The 20,924-nt window shown below is 37.2% G+C and overlaps 1 pseudogene; it reads right to left on the reverse strand.

Moving 5' to 3' along the window:
- Positions 1–562: 562 nt before the first annotated feature.
- On the reverse strand, positions 563–20,174 carry LOC120174320 (annotated as a pseudogene).
- Positions 20,175–20,924: the final 750 nt, after the last annotated feature.

Genomic DNA, 20,924 nt, shown 5'->3' on the forward strand with positions numbered 1-20,924 from the left:
AAGCTCATATGTTCAGCGCCCTAGTTAATTGTAAGAACTAAGAGGCTCATCTCCCATCTTTTTCCGTGATTTTATTTTGACTTCTTGTGATCACTAAAAGGTTTGGTCAATTATTTAAAGAGAGAGTGTACTTTTAAATTTTTTACGTCTTTAACAAAATGTTGCTTTGCTAAGCACAACGAATATTTTCAAATAAATATATTTGTATAAAGTTTAGACGATCTATGTATCAGATAAATTTTTAATATTTACATTATTTTATAATATCAAATAATATTGAGGTATGTAAAACGAAGTGCTTTTTTCAGAAAGTAGATGGGCACTTTATAGAAGGTACATGAACAGCGGTACCGTTATGAATGAGTTTTGCATATTTGTAAATTGATGATTTAAAGAATGATAAATGTTTTGTTTTTCCCTTTAACGAATCTTACGTTCACACAACTAAATACATCAATCCAACATTCTGGCCTTCTGAACCAAATGTAAGCATCTAATGTTTGTAAATCACACTGCTTTAGATATTCTAAAGGCCGAAGTTTCATAAAAAGCACAATCTTATTTAGGTTTGCATCTTGCTGCCAGCTAGAATTCGTTGGATTTGAAGGCCTCGGCTGAAAGCTTGGTTGAATAGTGGTCTGAAATTCCAAGACGAAGGGGAACCATGCTAATATAGCTATTGGTGCAAACAGTGCCACCCCCATCATGTATTCGTACCATCTTGCTAGCGACCTCACCGACCCCCACATCCCTATTCCCATCACCAATGTCCGCCATGCTTGTGATATCTAAATATCATCATTTCAAGGCCAATCAAAACAAAAATCAACTCTCTTCCTTTTTCTTTTCCCCTAAAGTTTCCGATATCCAACAATCATATTGGATCCCAATTATACTTGGGAGTTGAGTCGAGTCGAACTTAAATCCGAGAGAGGAGAAAACTCTCCAAATAACTATTTTTTTATTCGTGAGATCTAAGACGAACTAAACTCCGTATGACTAAGCTCAACAATGTCTTACTCTTGGTAATAAATAAAGCCAATAATCATTGATTGGTTTGTTGATAAAACACAAATAAGGTCAAGAAGTACCTGTAGAAGAGCCCATCCTGTCGGAATAAAGGCGAACATGCTTTGAAAGATATCTCCAATTGTGAGATCAAGGAGACAAAACAGCATTGCAATGGTGACTATACACCCCACGAACATGAGTAGCTTAAGAAGTCTGAACATCAGCTGGAGTCTGCACTGAACTTCATTCTTCCCATGGACACAACCTGCAGGTTTAAATAGTGAATCGGTTTTCAGAGCCAACCAAGAGATGATTCTAGTTTTCGAGTGATTTATATGGGGTTTTAAGTCTCACCTTTAAAACAATCAACACAGCGACAATGACGAGCCAGGAAAGACCATAAACCTAAAATCAGGCACAATAAGAGGCACCATGAACATTCTTGGTATTTGCAAACTGACAACCCCAAAACTCATGATCTTTCAATTATATAGCAAGGTTAGAGAATTCAACTTGCAGAAAGATATCTTCCTTGGTATTCGTCCTTAAATAAGAATATACCATCATGCATGCATCTTAGGGAAACAAGAGGATGTAAAAAAAAATCATCGAGCTTTTTTCTTTTCTTTTTTCTCCTAGAATTTGTATGTTAGATTAATCAAAGAGAACGAATAAAAAGGCCAAATTTTGAAAATGTTTTTACCCTGGAAAAAAGTTGAGAAATTAGATTAGAGGCTCATAGGTTGGATACTAATACTCACCACAATGCTCTGCCGAATACCTGGTCTGCTACTGGTGGTCATGTTTAGATGATAAACAATTCCATACTGGTAAATTAAGAAGCGTATGGAAAGAACAATCTCAATTAGACATCCCATAAACCCAGTGTGGCGCAGGTGCTCCTGTTCTTCCTCCCACCAAGATTCCCAGCTCTTAACTGAGGGAACTCCAATACCACCTCTGCAGCTAATCCACTTTGACCAATCTTCCCAGTCTTCTACTATTTTTTGCCATTCAAATCCAGATGGATTCAAAAGGAAAGGAGCAAACAGCCACGATAAAACTAAGAACCACATTGAAAATGAGAAGTGCATAAGAGACAGCATGACTTGCTGCGGAGCCATATATCTTGTAACATATAAGCAATACCATTAGCTCCAGCCCTTTTACAAAGTGACTCCTTGAGTAAACGGTAGTTCTCTGCAAACTTTCATGTCGGACCACAAAACCACGCCCTGTTGCTCTGTATTTAGCCCCACCATGCAGGATAGTGCGCCCAAAATAATGGACTGTTCCAAGGGGAAAGTGAAGAACACAGATGCCAAACTGAAGCTGCATGGTTATGATGTCACTTAATGCAGTTCTGAAAACCCCTCTCCAATCCGATCTCCATCAGCATGGGTAGTACTGTTAAAAAGCCTATGAACTAGATTGCGAAGCCATGGCTGCCTTCAGAGAATCATTTCCCTTAGCTGAAGCAAATTTGACTATTGCCTTCTCTAAACCACTTAATGACAAATAAAGTCTTCCATACAGGAAAAGGTAGAGTGTAAAGACAACTAACTGCACATTAACAGCAAAAGATTCAAATTAGCTCTAAAAATGTAACATAACAAAGTCAAAAGAAATGAAACTACAAATTACTGAACTTTCTAATTAATCTGAAGCTTGAATTGCTGGTACACTCCATAAATTTGATGTTTACATGGACTGGCACTTACAAAGTTATTATTCAGATGACTAGACAATTTACTCTGCCTCTATTTAATTATAGATTAATCATGGGTTTGAATCATTAAAAGGTAAACGAATTACCATTGAGCTGAAATAAAATCCAACCGTTGTAAAGTAGCAAGACAACATGCGGAAAAAGTCAAAGCGATGGCCTAATCTGTAGATGTCTCTGCTGAGTGTCTGTTCCCCGGTACCACAAGCCACTTTGGCTTCAAAGAGTGAGATTTGGTTTAACCCAACATCCCTACCTTTCCCAACTTGAATATACTCATGATGAGTAATATTCCCTCGTCTAAGGGTTGAGTTAAAACCTGTTAAAAGTGCAGTAAGAAAAAGATAATATAGTCGTATATATAGATATAAATTCAATGAAGACTACGGGGTTTGATAGATGTAAGATCATTACCGGCAAAGATGTCCTCGCTCAAGTTGATGCCACGAGAACCCTTGCTGATGCCTCCACGAGTTATGTGAAAGATTCTATCGAACACATCTGGATGACCATAATGGAAACGAACCCTAAAACCCACCAATATTTTTTTTAAGTATATGATCATCATCATCATACACGGGAACCAACATGAGATCACTTGCATTAAACAGTATGCAGAAAATATAACTGATATTTCTAAGGTTTTTGTATCTATGATTTATAAATGACAATGCACTGTCATTCGTTTGTCATAAAGCATTCTCTCAGCAATATGGTTTAAAAAAATTGACAGTTGATAGTGCTTTTTCTCATGATATAATGGCCTTGATATAGTTACCGCAAGAGAAAAGTAAACTTTTAGTAATGAAAACATACTTCAGTGGTTTGCAAGAACTCTTGACCTATGGTGACAACGCTTGTTTCTTGATTTGACATGAACCAAGCCAAAGAAGAGACACTGCAAATAGAGATTTCAAAGCATAAAATAAAGCCACCAGATGTTCACATAAGTAACAACAGATACCAACAAGAACCAAGCAAACAAAAAATAAGCAAATATTAATGTTCATTCAGACCTTCCTGTAAATATATGCTCACGAACTCCTAAAATTGTAGGTGGTCGTACTCCATGATCCTCATTAAATTCTTCCAAAAGATTGCGCATTTTGAATGCTTCTTCCAAGTAATTGTCCTGGAAAAATTTACTGAGGAATGTTATTGGATCTACTTAAAAATTAATACTACTTCGATAATTACAAAACATTAGACCTTACCTGATTCATATCGATGGTTTGAAGAGCTTCTCCTCGAGTAAAGACCAAAGCATGGTTCTGATTTTCAGGTTTTCCTTCGCGTAGCTTTGCATTTCCGGGCAACTTTATTCGATAGATTTCCTTGTAAGAAATTAAAAAAGGTCTAGTCAACAATTACGGTGGCACTCTAATGACACAGGTTACTCTGTCTGCAGTTTATAAGGATAATTACCTGGTCAAGATTATCAACGCCTTTAATCAGTACAGAAAAGTAAACTTTCTGAGGTCTTCCAACTTCCCTTCTTCAACTTCGTCAATGTACGCCACACGAAGAGAAGGATTACTGTAAGGAACGGGTTAGAATGGAAGATTTGCAGACAAAAAGACGTAAAGAAATACATTATCACAATGATACTTACTTAACCATCAAATTCAGGATGTCAGTTGCACGACGGTCTCCACTCCTTTTCTGATTTCCATAGTTTTGACATGTAGCAACATATGTAAATTTCAGCTCAGCCACTGCCTCCAACTGAGCATATATGGATTTATGATTTTTCTTATCTTCATTAGATGGAGTTAAGATCGCTTTGTATCCTTCTAATATTTCTGCGCGGACAGCATGAATCAAGGATTCAGGTTAACTAATCAGGGTTTATATTAGAATTTAGATCGAAGGGCAGTAAAGGGAAAAAAACCAATGATACTTGAGCATAGTATTTAATGCTATGAGTTGCTAACATGATAAGAGGTAAACGAGCTCATCAGGAAGTACTGGATTGGAATGCCAGATACTCATCTTGCGACAAGACTGCCATCAAATGATTGACAACAAATTTTCTTATCCATAAATTCCCAAATATCATCTTATTATAATCAGCTTGCATAGACCCTAGAAAAGAATCTCTGGGTCTGACATACGAAGTCGTCAAAAATTGTATCAACACTTTGAAGAAACATATGTTGCACTTACCATTTTCGGTAGCCATGTCCAGGAAAGCCTGAATTATCAAAGCTCGCCTGTAATACATCATTCCTCTAACTGCCATTCCAACAATAAATTGGAGAGAGGTACATAAATTGATAGATCAGTCAAGGGAGAAATAATGCATTAAGCACCCGCACTGCTCCTGCATAGAGATACATGAATTAGAGTGAGAAACTAAAGCATCAGGTACCTGTCCTGCACAGAGTTTGTCTCTCAAGGAGACCCAGTGGCGAAGCTGTAAGATTTTTTCGTCATTTTCCAAAATCATTCTCCTTACAATTGAGTCGCTCAATAAAGTTGTTCCACTCATCAAACAAAGCCAGTGACGGTAATGGCGTTCAATTTATCTGAAAGAAAAAAGAAACTGCAAGAGATTATAGTTATATAGGATGAAAGTTTATGATATCACAAACCTGGGAAAATTTTCTGCAGATAGAAAATGATAGATACACCATCCTCGTTTTTCATCTCAAGTTCAGTTTTGGAATAAACAGTCTCTTCACTATAGTATGGAGTTAGGACACTGACAATGGCAAGAAGGTAAATTCAATTATTAACACTTTCAAAAAAAAAATTATTAACAAAAAAGTTGAGACTTAACATATGCTGAAACAAAAAAGTATACAATCACGTTTCAGAACTGCTTTGGCAAATTTATGACCTTTGAAAGTAGTATGTCAAGAAAGTAATTCTACCTTCGAATATAGTAAATACCTAGACAACAGAATGACTGAGAATGAAAAAATCAATTCATGTTACACGCAACATTAACATATATTCAATGAGACAATGACGACATTTAGCAGACATGAAATACCTGAATGAAAGCATGTTATGAACTCGAGGAGCACATGGCATACCCATAAATAATGAATTTGCAAAAAATGCAATCCTTCTACGAGCCTCAAGATTTGACGGTATGTCAGTGTCAGATTCTTTGACATTCCAAATGATATGAAGACGTCGCATCTAAAAACCGGGATCCTATCGTTAGAAAATGTAAAAGATTCCAATCAAATATAAGTTCTTCGAACCATAATATTTGCTTCAACTAATACAAGTTTGTATATTTTATTTTATGATGTACATGTACCTGTTCTACCCAATGTGCAGTTAGCACTGGAGGGTACGCTATAGCAGGTTTTTCATCAGTACCAGCAAAAATTTGCCTTCCTGATTCCTTGTTACTATGTCCAAGCTCTACTAATTCACTGTCCATTATTGACAAAAAAAAAAATAAGGGACTTAAGCTTCAGTAGAAAAAGGCAACCGGTATAATACATTTTCTACTATATAGAACAAAGAAGATTTCACTAACCTAATCTCGTTAACCATCATATCACGGGTAACTACTTCTAACATATCTTGCAGCAAGAAAACCACAGCATCCTTTTTGAAGGGATCACCATCTTTCTGAAATACAATATAAAAAAAGACTATTACTCCAAATGTATAAAAGCAAAACGAAGATATAATTATGCATATCCTTTTTTATATCAAGCTGACCAAGACCCCAACAAGCTCTACGAATTTCTTGCAAAGGACAGGTAAAAAAGCCATTCTGAAATTTGAAACAAGAGTATTCCTTGAAATGTCACTCTCGATTTCCTTGATGATAATTCTGATTATCCTGTTACATTGTAAGTACGTACAATCATAAAAACCAGCATAAAAGGTAAATAAATTTAACGTACTATTCGAAAACAAATCATCAATCATGAGGAAAAACTTAAATAAAGATCAATGAAGAATAGCAGCCTTTTTTCATTCTCTCCTACCACCAGAATGTTTAGAATAATTTTGAAAGACTCATAGCATTGAATCACAGCACATTTAATGTATTCATCAGCACATATGCGCTTCCAAAGGTCAGAGTCCTTCGAGCGGAACTGAACTGCCATATCCAATGCAATCGGAATCTGTAGAAGACATAGGTCAACAAAAACTGAAGCATCTAAACCAAATGGGAGTGTAAAGGACCTTACGGACCTTGCTTGCTAGCAAAAAGGGTGGCCACTGAATCAGTTTCAGAATAGGATCCGATGTACAAGGAACCAGTAAAAGGTCCATCTCCCTGTTGTAAATAAATACCCAGTTTAACTGCATGTAGAGTAAAATATAATAGACTGGAGACGAATTAAGCATCTCGTAGAAGGAAAACTTTCCTGTCACTAATTAGGTCTTCTTCACGAAAGCTACATATTACTTCATTCCATAGATGAGCGAATTTTGCATTTTCACTTCTATTTGCAGTTACCTGTGCATGAATATGATTCAATCATTAGAGTATATGTTATCCTAATCGCTTACATAATTGTAAAAAAACATAATGATTTCAGGCAGGAGTTTTAACTTTTACCTCCGTAAATCGCTTTGATAAAGAGAATCCTCTCTTTCGCGATTTATCAGTAGGTACCAAGTATGTATTAAATGCAGCAGGCAAGGACTGAAACCGTGATCTTAACATGCCCAAAGTTCTTATCTGAAGAAAGAAGAGTGTAAGAATAAAAAACTCACTACGTTTTGTGTGCCGGTTTTGCAAAATTAATTCATATTCACAAGCCAGCTCTTGATGTGATCAACTACAAAGTTACTCCAAAAACTCCATATGCAACTTGCATGGATGCAGTGAAAATATAAACTGATAATTGTTTTGAGTCATGGAACTTATTCAAATTCTAATACAACTTAGGAAAAAAGGTTCATATAGAATTAGGGAAAACCAAATAACCTTGACGAGATAATCCACAATCCAGGTAGAGTTTCTCATAAAATTGGGTTCATCGTCTATCCATCGACAGAGAGCTAAAAATGCAGTTTACCAAACAGATAATTTATATCGAGCACCACCACAGGATGCCCAGGTAATCTAACCGTGGTCCGTGTCACACTTTTTGCAGAGAAGAATGAATATTATGTAAATGGAAAATAAACTAATCAGATAAAAGATTTCCAACAATCATGGACAAGGCATGAGTGTAGATCAAGAAAGAAGATGGGAAAAAGAGAGAAAAAAAAGAAGAAAAGAACTCCAATGGATTACCTCTCCAAGGCGATCAAAAGCCCCACTAACACCACCAGATATGGTTGAGAAAATAGAATACCAAATTTGAGTGTCCATAAAATAAATCTGAAAGAAATTTCAAAATTTGTATGAAATGTTCACAAGATATTGTTAAAAGTTTTAAAGTTTGGCAACCAACTTTGAAAAATATTTTTTTAAAGTTTGATAAATATTTTTTTGAAAAATATTTTTTAAAGTTTGGTAAAATTTTAGTAGATGTTTGTTGAAAATAGGAATGGGTAAATTCACTTTAGTCATTGCAATTTAAGGTATTTTCAAAGATTAGTTCTTAAGTTTCTACTATAAATACCCTTACCCATTTAGCTTCAAAATCATCCCAAAACATTTCTTTCTTCCTATACTAGAGAGCTTTCTTGTGAGTAGTGAGTGTTTTGTAAACACCTGTAAATTTTCTCTCTTAGTAAAAGATCTGCAGCAGCCCGGAGACGTAAGCACAATTGGCTGAACTCCGTTATCAATTTTCGGGTATTATTTTTCCGCTTTTATTTCGCATTCTCACTAATCTGGTTATAGAGAAATTACTTGTACTCGGTTTATTTTTCCTAACACTGGTAATCAGATCTTTTGGTTGTGAATTTTGTCAAATTTTCTGCGAGGTTACTATTCATTACTATTCACGTGAATAGTGAATTCGTGAATAGTGAAATTCGGTCGGCGATACAAATTTGTCGACGGCGGTGTTCTAATACACGGTGATTCGCAAGAATTGTCAGAAACGATCCAAACAAAGCCAGATTCGAGTGGGAGCGATGGCTGCAGACGAAGGGAAGGTGAAAATTGAAAAGTTCGATGGTGCGGACTTTGGCTTTTGGAAGATACAGATTGAAGATTTTTTGTACCAGAAAAATCTATATCAACCTCTCTCAGGAAAGCAACCAGATGGCATGAAGGATGAAGATTGGGCTCTTCTCGACAGACAAGCCCTCGGAGTTATTCGACTGACGTTATCCCGCAATGTTGCTTTTAACATAGCAAAGGAAAAGATCACGATGGGTCTTATGGCGGCTCTCTCCAGTATGTACGAGAAGCCATCAGCCTCAAACAAAGTTCATTTGATGAGGCGATTATTCAATTTGCGGATGGCGGAAGGGGCATCGGTGGCACAACACCTAAATGAACTCAACACAATCACAACTCAGTTGAATTTAGTGGAAATTGAGTTCGATGATGAAGTTCGAGCTTTAATTCTCTTATCATCTCTACCAGACAGTTGAAATGCTACTGTTACAGCAGTCAGCAGTTCGTCGGGAAACAGCAAATTAAAATTCGACGATTTTCGGGATCTGGTATTGAGTGAAGAAATTCGACGAAGAGAATCGGGTGAAGCATCAACCTCCTCAGCCTTGCACACGGAGTCTAGAGGGAGAACTTCAGAAAGAAATTCAAATCGTGGCAGATCAAAATCCAGAAGAGGCAAATCAAGAACATGAAATAAAGATTTTACCTGTTATAATTGCGGCAAGAAGGGTCACTTCAAAAGAGATTGTCGAGCACCGAAGAAAAATACCGGCGCACAGGAATCTGCCAACATGACGGAGGAGACAGGTGATGCCATGATTTTAAGCGTCAACAGTCCGATTGAATCATGGATCTTGGATTCAGGGGCATCTTTCCACTCCACCCCATACCGAGAAATCATGGAGAACTATGTCAGTGATGATTTTGGGAAGGTTCATCTAGCTGATGATGAAACCTTGAAGATCGTCGAAAAAGGAGACATCCGACTAAAGCTGCCAAACCATACCACCTGGAAGCTGACAGGAGTGAGGCATATTCCTGGCCTCAAAAGAAATCTGATTTCTGTTGGACAGCTTGATGGAGAATGATATAGTACAACTTTTTCAGGCTGTGAATGGAAGATTACCAAAGGAGCACTCGTCATTGCTCGTGGTAAGAAAACCGGTACTCTCTATGTAACCTCAAATTTAGAGAATATCATTGCAGTAGCAGATGCTGATGGAAAATCAAACCTATGGCACCAAAGGCTCGGCCATATGAGCGAGAAAGGAATGGAGATACTTCTGTCAAAAGGGAAGCTGCCGGATCTAAAGAATGTAGATGTCGGACTATGCGAGGATTGCATCTTTGGAAAACAAAAGAAAGTCAATTTTACAAAGATTGGCAAGACTCCCAAGGCAGAAAGGTTAGAATTAGTTCATACTGATGTATGGGGACCATCCCCTGTTCCATCTCTTGCAGGCTCACTATTATGTCACCTTCATCGATGATTCAACAAGAAGGTGTGGGTTTATTTTCTGAAGAAGAAATCAGAAGTCTTTGATACCTTCAGAAAATGGAAGGCCATGGTGGAAAATGAGACTGGTTTGAAAGTCAAGCGGTTGAGGTCTGACAATAGAGGAGAGTACAGAGACAGTAGTTTCAGAGATTTCTGCGCAACCAATGGGATCAAGATGGAGACAACAGTTCCCATAACACCGCAGCAGAATGGCGTAGCAGAGCGCATGAACAAAACTCTAAATGAACGTGCCAGAAGCATGAGGATACATGCCGGATTGCCCAAATTTCTATGGGCTGAAGCTATCAACACTGCAGCTTACCTGATCAACCGTGGGCCCTCAGTTCCTTTGGATGGCGGAATACCAGAGGAAGCTTGGAGCAAGAAAGAAATAAACCTTTCACACTTAAGAGTGTTTGGTTGTATTTCTTATGTACACATAAACTCTGCTGAAAGAAGTAAACTTGATGCCAAGTCCAACAAATGCGTCTTTGTTGGTTACGGTGGTGATGAGTTCGGTTATCGGTTTTGGGACTACGAAAATCGAAAGATCATCAGAAGCAGAGACGTCATTTTCAATGAAAATGTGATGTACAAAGATAGGTCAACCGCATAATCAAGTAATACCGAAGCTGAAACAAAGGAATTTGCTGAGTTCGAGGAGATTTCTGGAAATGATGTTCAGATCAATCCTGAAGCAGTTCAAGAAGAACCACACACACCAGAACTGAGACGCTCCTCCAGAATTCCTAAACCAACCCAACGGTATTCGCCTTCTTTGCACTATTTGTTGCTGACTGACAATGGTGAACCAGAGTGCTATGATGAAGCAATACAGGTGGAGGATTCAGTCAAGTGGGAGTCTTCCATGAAAGATGAGATGGACTTGCTTATGTCAAATCAGACGTGGGAATTAGCTGAATTACCACCAGGCAAGAAAGCGCTCCATAACAAGTGGATTTACAGGATCAAAGAAGAACATGATGGGAGAAAACGCTACAAAGCAAGATTGGTTTTCAAAGGTTTTCAGCAAAAAGAAGGTATTGACTACAATGAAATTTTCTCTCCAGTCGTAAAACTGTCTACAATCAGACTGGTGTTGAAAATTGTATCTACGGAGAATTTACATCTTGAGCAGTTAGATGTAAAGACAGCTTTCCTTCATGGTGATTTGGAGGAAGAGATCTATATGAGGCAGCCAGAAGACTTTATAGAGGCAGACAAGAAAAACCTGGTATGCAGGTTGAAGAAGAGCTTGTATGGTTTAAAACAAGCTCCTAGACAGTGGTACAAGAAGTTCGATAGTTTCATGAGTAGCAGTGGTTTTACCAGATGCCAAGCAGATCATTGTTGCTACATCAAGAGGTTCGACAATAGTTTCATTATTTTATTGTTGTACGTTGATGACATGCTCGTTGCAGGCTCAAACATGCAAGAGATCATAAACTTGAAGCAAAAATTGTCGAAGCAGTTTGCTATGAAGGATCTGGGCGCTGCAAAGCAGATTCTTGGGATGAGGATCAAGAGAGACACAAAGTCGGGGACTTTGATGTTATCACAGGCTGAGTACATCAACAAAGTACTCTCCAGGTTCAACATGCAAGATGCTAAACCAGTAAGTACACCTTTAGGTGTTCATTTCAGACTCTCCAAAGACCAATCACCAAAGACGGAGGAAGAACGTGCACACATGGTGAAAGTGCCGTATGCCTCAGCAATTGGAAGTCTGATGTATGCCATGGTTTGTACCAGACCAGATATTGCTCATGCAGTGGGAGCTGTTAGCAGGTACATGAATAATCCGGGCAAGGTACACTGGGAAGCAGTCAAATGGATCCTCAGATATCTTCGGGGTACCACAAACAAAGCACTTTGTTTCAAAGGTGGAGATACGATATTGACAGGCTATGTAGATGCTGACTTAGCCGGAAATGTCGACATCAGAAGAAGCACTACAGGGTATGTATATACTCTAGGAGGAACCGCAGTGAGTTGGGTTTCTCAACTACAGAAGATAGTTGCTCTCTCCACAACTGAAGCAAAATATGTCGCTGTTACGGAAGCCAGCAAGGAGATGGTTTGGCTCCAAAGTTTCTTGGAAGAGTTAGGCAAGAAACAAGAAAACAATGTCTTGTATTGCGACAGTCAAAGTGCTATCCATCTAGCAAAGAATCCATCTTTTCATTCCAGGACGAAACACATACAATTGAGATATAATTTTATCTGGTCTCTTCTGGAAGATGGGATTTTGAAACTTGAAAAGATTAGTGGAGCTCAAAATCCGGCAGACATGTTGACAAAGACGGTGACTACGGACAAACTGAAGTTGTGTTCAGCTTCAGTTGGCATGCTAGAATAACAAGACCAGACATGCTGCTGCATTGATCAAGGTGTGAAGACATATTAAAATCAGTCTTCAAGTGGGAGATTGTTAAAAGTTTCAAAGTTTGGCAACCAACTTTGGAAAATATTTTTTCAAAGTTTGGTAAATGTTTCTTTGAAAAATGTTTTTCAAAGTTTAGTAAAATTTTGGTAGATGTTTGTTGAAAATAGGAATGGGTAAATTCACTTTAGTCATTGCAATTTAGGGTATTTTCAAAGATTAGTCCTTAAGTTTCTACTATAAATACCCTTACCCATTTAGCTTCAAAATCATCCCAAAACATTTCTTTCTTCCTATACTAGAGAGCTTTCTTGTGAGTAGTGAGTGTTTTGTAAACACCTGTAAATTTTCTCTCTTAGTAAAAGATCTGCAGCAGCCCGGAGACGTAAGCACAATTGGCTGAACTCCGTTATCAATTTTCGGGTATTATTTTTCCGCTTTTATTTCGCATTCTCACTAATCTGGTTATAGGGAAATTACTTGTACTCGGTTTATTTTTCCTAACAGATATGCTATAGTAAGTTGATCAAAAGAAGAAAAAAAAAGGAGCTAAATAGTAACACACCAATACTACTGGTGCCCAAAGAGACACAACCCCTATGTGGTTCTCAGCTGTAATGAGTGTAATGAGAAGATAGCCAATAACAAAACATAAAAATCAAGCAGAAAACAAAAAAATCTTCCAATAAAAGAAGAAAAAGAAACAAGTACCTTTAGGGAAAAATTCATGCCAAGCATATCTAACACGATGAATGCTCATTATGTCTTTTGTTGGCTGCACCAATGGTTTTATCTGGAGGAACAGTGCTTAAGGGGGTAAAAACAGATCTCAACAAATGAACTGTATATTTTGAGTAGCAAAATAAAAGTTAAAACCAAGATCACCTGGACAAAATAGCTGAATGCGAACTTGTAACACAAAAGTAGTAGCCAAAAAAGAGTATACCTGAAACAAGAATAGATTTAAACATGATGAAATTTCAACCAACAGAAAAATGGATGCATAAATAGAAAGTGTTTTTCCAGGGCATAAGGCGTATATATTTTCGTACTTACTTTATAAGCTCAAACTGACTTTCATGCATTCCCCTCCCAACATAAACTCTAGGCTGCACACAGGGAAACTCAATGAAGAGATGATACAAAGCAGCTGATGGTTTAGCTTCATGATTTTTTTTTGAAAAATTATAGCTTAATGGTGTTTAAATTTTTATCTCCATATCTCATGCGATAGCAGAAAAATAGGTTTAAATTTATATCAATAAGGTGAATAACCAAATGTTGTTAAGACAATAAGAAAACGAGGTTCTGTGAGACTAGAAATATAAGATTAAGATAAAAGTTCCAGTCATATGCTTTTCTCAATACATACGCCTTTCACTATGTGATTCATGAAAGCCATTCTATATTAAATCGACAAAATTTGATTCAAAATCATGCATCTCATATGATATAAGAACCTAACAATGAACTGTATGGAAATGGAACATATTCAGTACCTGTGACCACCATAATAATAACCTAATAATGTGCCAATCTGAGTTTTCAATCCAACGCCGGAGCATTGGAAAAATGAACAGCACAACTGTCAGTAAATTTGGAAGCAAGTATAGCGCCACAGCCATGATATATAGAGGAGAAACACCCTTTACTTGATTAAGAAACGACAGCATATCTTTAACGTTCTCAGGGACAAAAGACAATTCATGCACATAGAATAGGGGAAGAATGATGACCCATGCAATACAGACTATTATCTTCAGAACGTTTCTCAATACGTCAGTGAACCTCCACCTATGATATCCTGGAAAGTTGAGAGCAAGGTCCAAAACACCTGAAACAAAGGAAAGCGAAGTTATAAAGTAAGCAGAAACTTTAATATTACCCTTATAGAGGAGACGTTAAGGACGTGCGGAAAAACAAGTTCAGAAAATTGAGAAGATTATAATCAGTTTATTTATTTATTTATTTTGCCATCATGACTCCATGTTTATTAGTTTATATAATTATATTAATAACCAGAAAAAAGACGCTTTTAAATTATGTTTAATATAAAACGCTCCCACAATCTTGATTATCTAATAGAAGTCAACCTTCTTATATGTGTGTAATATTCTAGTCTTAGCAAATTTCAGAGTATATTTAATGTATCTATAACAACAAATAGAAACTATTGTCTTTTAAGAAGCCAGAGGCACGAAGCAAATAAAATCCTGAAGGAAAAAGAGACTTTGTAGAAGACTGCAATTTAAGTAAGAATATCGTACTCTGAATGCAACGCAGAATGGCTGCTGTGATGAAAATACTGGATATGTCATACAATAAATCCTTTTGAAAGATTCCTGTTAACGAAGCTCCACTCCATGCAATAATGATCATTACCTGCACATAAAAGATTGGAATATTAATATGTACAAGCATCAAAAACGAGGAGAAAGGGTAACATTTTAATACCTGCAAAGCTAGAATATAAAAAGTCCATAGCCGATCAAAACTTCGAAATAGGTGCCAAAATGTTCTAATCTCTACAAAATTTGATTTGCCCGGGCTTACGCATTTTCCTCGAGAAGTTTTCTTTCCCTGGCACGGGAGCTGTAATAGATACACAATCACTAGCTTATTCAAGAAAAGTGAAGACAACAACTGCTAAGGAATACCATATCACGGATTGATTGGAAAAAGTCACAATCATCACGCATGGGCCATCCAAGAGAGAAGCAATCAGAAGACCTGAAAACGATGCAGGAAAAGTACGGTAAAACTAAAAATGAGTATCTGAAACCAAATAAATTCCGATATTAAAACCATACAAACCAGAAATACTCGTTCAGATCGTCATAATTACACCAGTCTGCATGAGAAGCAGTTCCATTTTTGTTTTTTTGGGCTTCCTGCAATATTTGAACTCTGTTACTTGTATCTAGAACACAACGTCCAAAGTCTAAGAACAATTGGTAAATTCGTTATCAAGCATACCCTTTCAATGACACAGTATATCGGTGTTATAACCTTCCGCAAGAATGCCTCATCATCTCCACCATATGAGGGTTTGATATTTTCCCCAGTCACGATGCTAACATTTCCAGCCAAAAGGCCTTGGAGTTCATATGCCATCTGAGAATACAGTGGGATGCGATTCAAAACAATAGAAACCATATATTTCTTCTTGAAAAGAAACATTAGGAGAATAAAAGGCTGAACTTTGTTGAACAGAAGCAGAAGGCAACATTTAGATATTCGAAGAGTACTCACATTATGAAAAATGTAGCACAGACATTCTGGCATGTATCGGACATTAGCTGCTTCACCCCATATGAGAAGATATAATCCCATATATAATATCTTCCTCTGCTGTGTTTCTTGAGAGCTTTGAGGCAGCCTATACATAAATAACTCGGTACAAAATAGTCCCAAAATTGTATCAAATTCATGGAGCGTAGAGTTAAACAGAACAACAGTAACGTGTGCAAATATCCACTTGTAATTAGATGTAAAAGCTTTTATTTTTTTACCTTAAACTATGTTTACTTCCTAAGAATTTGCACCATGCTTTATAATTCTTGAAAAGCTTGCTCATAACTGCATCAACTGCTCGTTCATCAAGCTGCATATAAGAAACGCGTTTAATCAGTATACAAGCATTTTATGAAAGGGAAAATCCTCATGAAGAATATCAGACATGAACGCCAGACAGATATTCACTTCCATGATCGTAAGCTTAGAAGAACATCTAAAAGAAACTATATATACTCTTCGATTAGAAATTTCATTAACCACTAGCATGCAATTGAAAAAGAGATTTAAACACTTATGCATATCTTATCAAGAGGTTCAGGCTTGGGGTGGAGTCTTATATGATTATTGGCAAGAAGCAAAATCAAGTGCTCCCTCATGTTCCTGACATTGTCCCTCTGCAGTGAACAATGTAAGCCAAATTCATGATATTTGAAGAAGACTGTTTAATTCATTCGACCACAGGCCTTTTGGCATGTGGCTGTGGGGTGTTCAAAACATGCCTGGAATCCAAACATGGCTCTTAACAACTTGAAACATTCAACAAGTCCAAGCAATGCTTGAACTTGTCTGTTGTAACTGGTTTGGTGAACATATCAGCGGCATTCTCATCAGTGTGTACTTTCTGAAACAAAATCTCTCCAGATGCAACCAACTCTCTGATCTTGTGAAAACGTACATCAATGTGCTTAGTTCTAACACGATATACCTGATTCTTAGCTAAGTGAATAACACTTTGATTGTCGCAGAGCAGCTGAACTCCACCTTGCTGAACACCCAACTCCTTCACTAAACCAGTGAGCCATAAAGCTTCTTTTGCAGCTTCAGCCGCTGCCATGTACTCAGCTTCAGTTGTAGATAGTGCCACAACAGATTGAACAGTAGACTTCCAACAAATAGGTCCTCCACCAAGAGTAAAATCATACCATGTCGTAGATCTTCTATTATCCAAGTCACCTGCATAGTCTGAATCCACATATCCTACAACCAAAGGATTATCTCGTTGACTATCAAAAAACAATTCCATGTCCCACAGTACCCTTTAAGTACCGAAAGATCCACTTGACTGCTTCCCAATGTTGCTTACCAAGTTTAGACATGTACTTACAAACTTGACTAACAGCATGAGCTAAATCAGGACGAGTACATACCATTGCATACATCAAGCAGCCAACAACATTAGAATACGGAACCTTTGTCATATCTTCAGCTTCCTTATCTGTCTTAGGGCACTGTTCTGATGAGAGCTTAAAATGGTTCGCCAATGGAGTGCTAACTGGTTTTGCGCTGCTCATCGCAAACCTTTCTAGCATTTTTTTTAACATAACCCCGTTGAGATAGCCATAGTTTCCTTGAGTCTCTGTCCCTACAAATTTTCATTCCAAGAATTTTCTTTGCAGCACCTAAATCTTTCATATCAAATTCCTGACTCAATAAAGTTTTCAAACCGATAACATCATCCATGTTCTTCGCAGCAATCAACATATCATCAACATACAGTAATAGAAAAAATAAAAGAACCATCATCAAGGCTCTTAACATAGACACAACAATCATACTCACATCGGTTGTAGCCAATATTGATCATATAGGAGTCAAACCGTTTATACCACTGTCTCGGAGACTGTTTCAACCCGTACAAAGATTTCTTCAATTTGCAAACTAAATGCTCGTTTCCAGGTTGAGTGAAACCTTCAGGTTGCCGCATGTAGATCTGCTCCTCTAAATCACCATGCAAAAAAACAGTTTTAACATCCATTTGCTCTAAATGCAAATCCCAACTGGCCACCAATGCAAGTACTGCTCGGATTGAAGTGTGCCTGACCACAGGAGAAAAGATTTCATCATAATCAACTCCTTTCTGCTGTGAAAAACCCTTTGCTACCAAACGAGCCTTGAACTTCTCCCCCTCTTTTTCTGTTACTGTTGGTTTCTTCTTATACACCCATTTGCAACCAATCGGCTTTTTACCCTCAGGAAGGGGAACCAACTCCCATGTACGATTGTGATTCAAAGACTCCATCTCCTCAACCATGGCTGCCATCTACTTGTCGTTTTCCTGACTAGTAACAACATCATGAAAAGTAACCGGATCATCACTGCTAACAATAAGTGCAAAAGAGACCAAGTCTTCAAAACCCAATTTACTCGGAGGCTTTATATTCGTCCGTCTCACCCTGTCCCTGGCGAGACTATAATCCTGCAAATCATCCGTAGTGGAACCACCAGAAGTCGGTTGAGACGTTTCTGGTTTCTCAACTGGAAACTGCTCGAAATCCACCACTGTCGTGTCTTTCTTCTGTTGCAACATGGATTGTTCATCAAAAACAACATCTCTACTGATCACAATTTTCTTTGCAACTGGATCCCAGAACTTGAATCCTTTGACACCTTTCTTGTAACCCAAAAAAATGCACTCCTTCGATTTTGCATAAAGTTTGGATCCCTCATCAGCAGGTACATGCATATAAGCAGGACAACCAAAAATCCGTAAGTTATCAAAACTAACATCATGACCAGTCCATACCTCTTCTGCAACTTTCCCAGCCAATGATGCCCTTGGCGATCTGTTGATAAGATAACACGCCATGTTAACAGCCTCGACCCAGAAGTGTTTGGGAAGCCCCGCATTCAACCGCAAACATCTGGCTTTTTCATTCAACGACCTGTTCATCCGTTCCGCAACACCATTCTGTTATAAATAGAGATGTAACCTAAACCTATTATCATTGAATAAAAATTTTCTAGCGCCGCCTAGGCACCGAGGACGTAAGCACATTACCGAACCTCATTAAAATTCTTGTATTCTTTCGTTTACTTTACCCGATTTATCAACACCAATCTAGAAGGTCCAAGTCCCCAGTTTTTTTCATTTGTAGCTCAAATCCCACAGGCCAATTCAAGCCACGGATGTTCCCTAATGCAGCTACAGAAGCCTTAACCTGTATTAAAGTAGAGTTCAAATAGCATCCAAAAATACAATAAATAAGCTGCTGGAATGACACTGACACGCGTATAGTTAGTTCAAAGGAGGTCATTCATGGAGCTTTGAAAATAAAAAAGCTACTTCTTCTCGCTTTGATCCCACTAGACATGAATAATATATTTTACTGAAAGAACTCAAACACGATAAAATTTCATCGTAAATGAATAAATTATTCTTTAATTGATAAGTTTAAATATCTACTTATAACGAATTTTATGTATCAATATTTTTTACTATAAACATGTATTGTTATATTTTTAAACATGTATGAATGCTTTATAAATGAAAATAATAGATACAGTAATATTCACGCATGATAATTAATTAAGTACATTATTATATATGCAGTAGATGATTAGTTTACAATTTAATGCTCCGGAAGATAGAAGGGAAGAGGACGCTTCATTTGCGTAGTAACTTATTTTATTATTATTATTATTGATAAAGAACACAAGATACTAAGCACTAACTTGCTCATCTCTAAGTGTGACTGTGTGAGTGCTGCAGGCGGGGTGTCAATAACCATTTTCCGCCAATAAGTTTACCACAACTCACCTTGGCCATTGTATTCGCAGTGGCGTTTTTCTCCCTTTTAATAAGTTTAATACTAATCTCCCAATCATCATGAATAAAGCTTAAAATCTTGTCCGCTAGTGCATAGTAATTTTATTTTGTTATACAGTCATAACTCTTTATTTATTTATTTATTTATTTTTCTTAAAGAAGTATTTAAGTAGTTCTAGTCATTTTAGAAAACCACCAATCATAACATGAGAAAAAAAATACTCTGAACACCGGTACTGAAAAAAATAAGAACTGTAGATGACAATTTTGGAACTACGTTATTCAACTGTTCTCATATTATTTGCAAATTATTAATATATTTGATTTTCAAATGTTTTATAATGTTTGAAATTTTATGTCAATTTCTTCATAATTTGAGGTGTGCATATATTTTTCATATGGTGCTAATTAAATATGATTTTATCCCCCTCTTAATCAGCTGACATTATGTATTGTTACCTCCTCAAGCTGCATGATAGACTGAGAAGACCCTGCAGCATCCAAAGGAAGAATGTTGTAGGGGGTATATGTTGGGGAAAACGAGTTATTTCCTACACGAACGTAGTTTTAAAATTGACCTAAAATGTCAAGATTAAAACCACCAAAGGTTGCACAGCGGATAAACCTGTCAAACTATTGAATATTGAAACACAATGGAAAAGAACTGAATAAAAAACAATATAGGAGAGAACACACCAAATTTACGAGATTCGACGAGAATATCGTCTACTCCTCGGGCACCACACCGGATGATAACTTCACTATATCGCCAATATTACAACAAATGGAATTCTTTGGAATTCTCAAAGTAGGAGAATGAAGAATACAAGAGGAAGAGAGAACTTGTTTTTGGATGATTTCTAATGGAAATACTTAGGCCTATTTATAGTTGAGTTTCAAGAACAATATGTTCAAAGTTTGGCCACCTACCAAAGAATTTTTCAATGTGTACAAGTTAGCCACCAAATATGAAATTCACATGTTCAAAGTTTGGCCACCAACCAAGATGAACTTTCCAATAAGTTGGCCACCAACCAAGATGAAATTTCCAACTTGTCAACTTAATTTCTAGACAAATCTAACAAATCTCCACCTTGGCTTGAAATTACCAAGCCTACTCAACTTCTTCAACTCCTCAAATTTGTAGTGCCTCTAATTGCGCTCACAAGCGCCACACACCCGAAGGTGTTCATACTTTCAGGATGTTAATCAAGTTCAAACAACGATTGAACTTGATTA

This window comes from Hibiscus syriacus, unplaced genomic scaffold (genome assembly GCF_006381635.1).
Source record: "Hibiscus syriacus cultivar Baekdansim isolate YM2019G1 unplaced genomic scaffold, ASM638163v2 tig00112047_pilon, whole genome shotgun sequence".
NCBI classification, from domain to species: Eukaryota; Viridiplantae; Streptophyta; class Magnoliopsida; order Malvales; family Malvaceae; genus Hibiscus; species Hibiscus syriacus.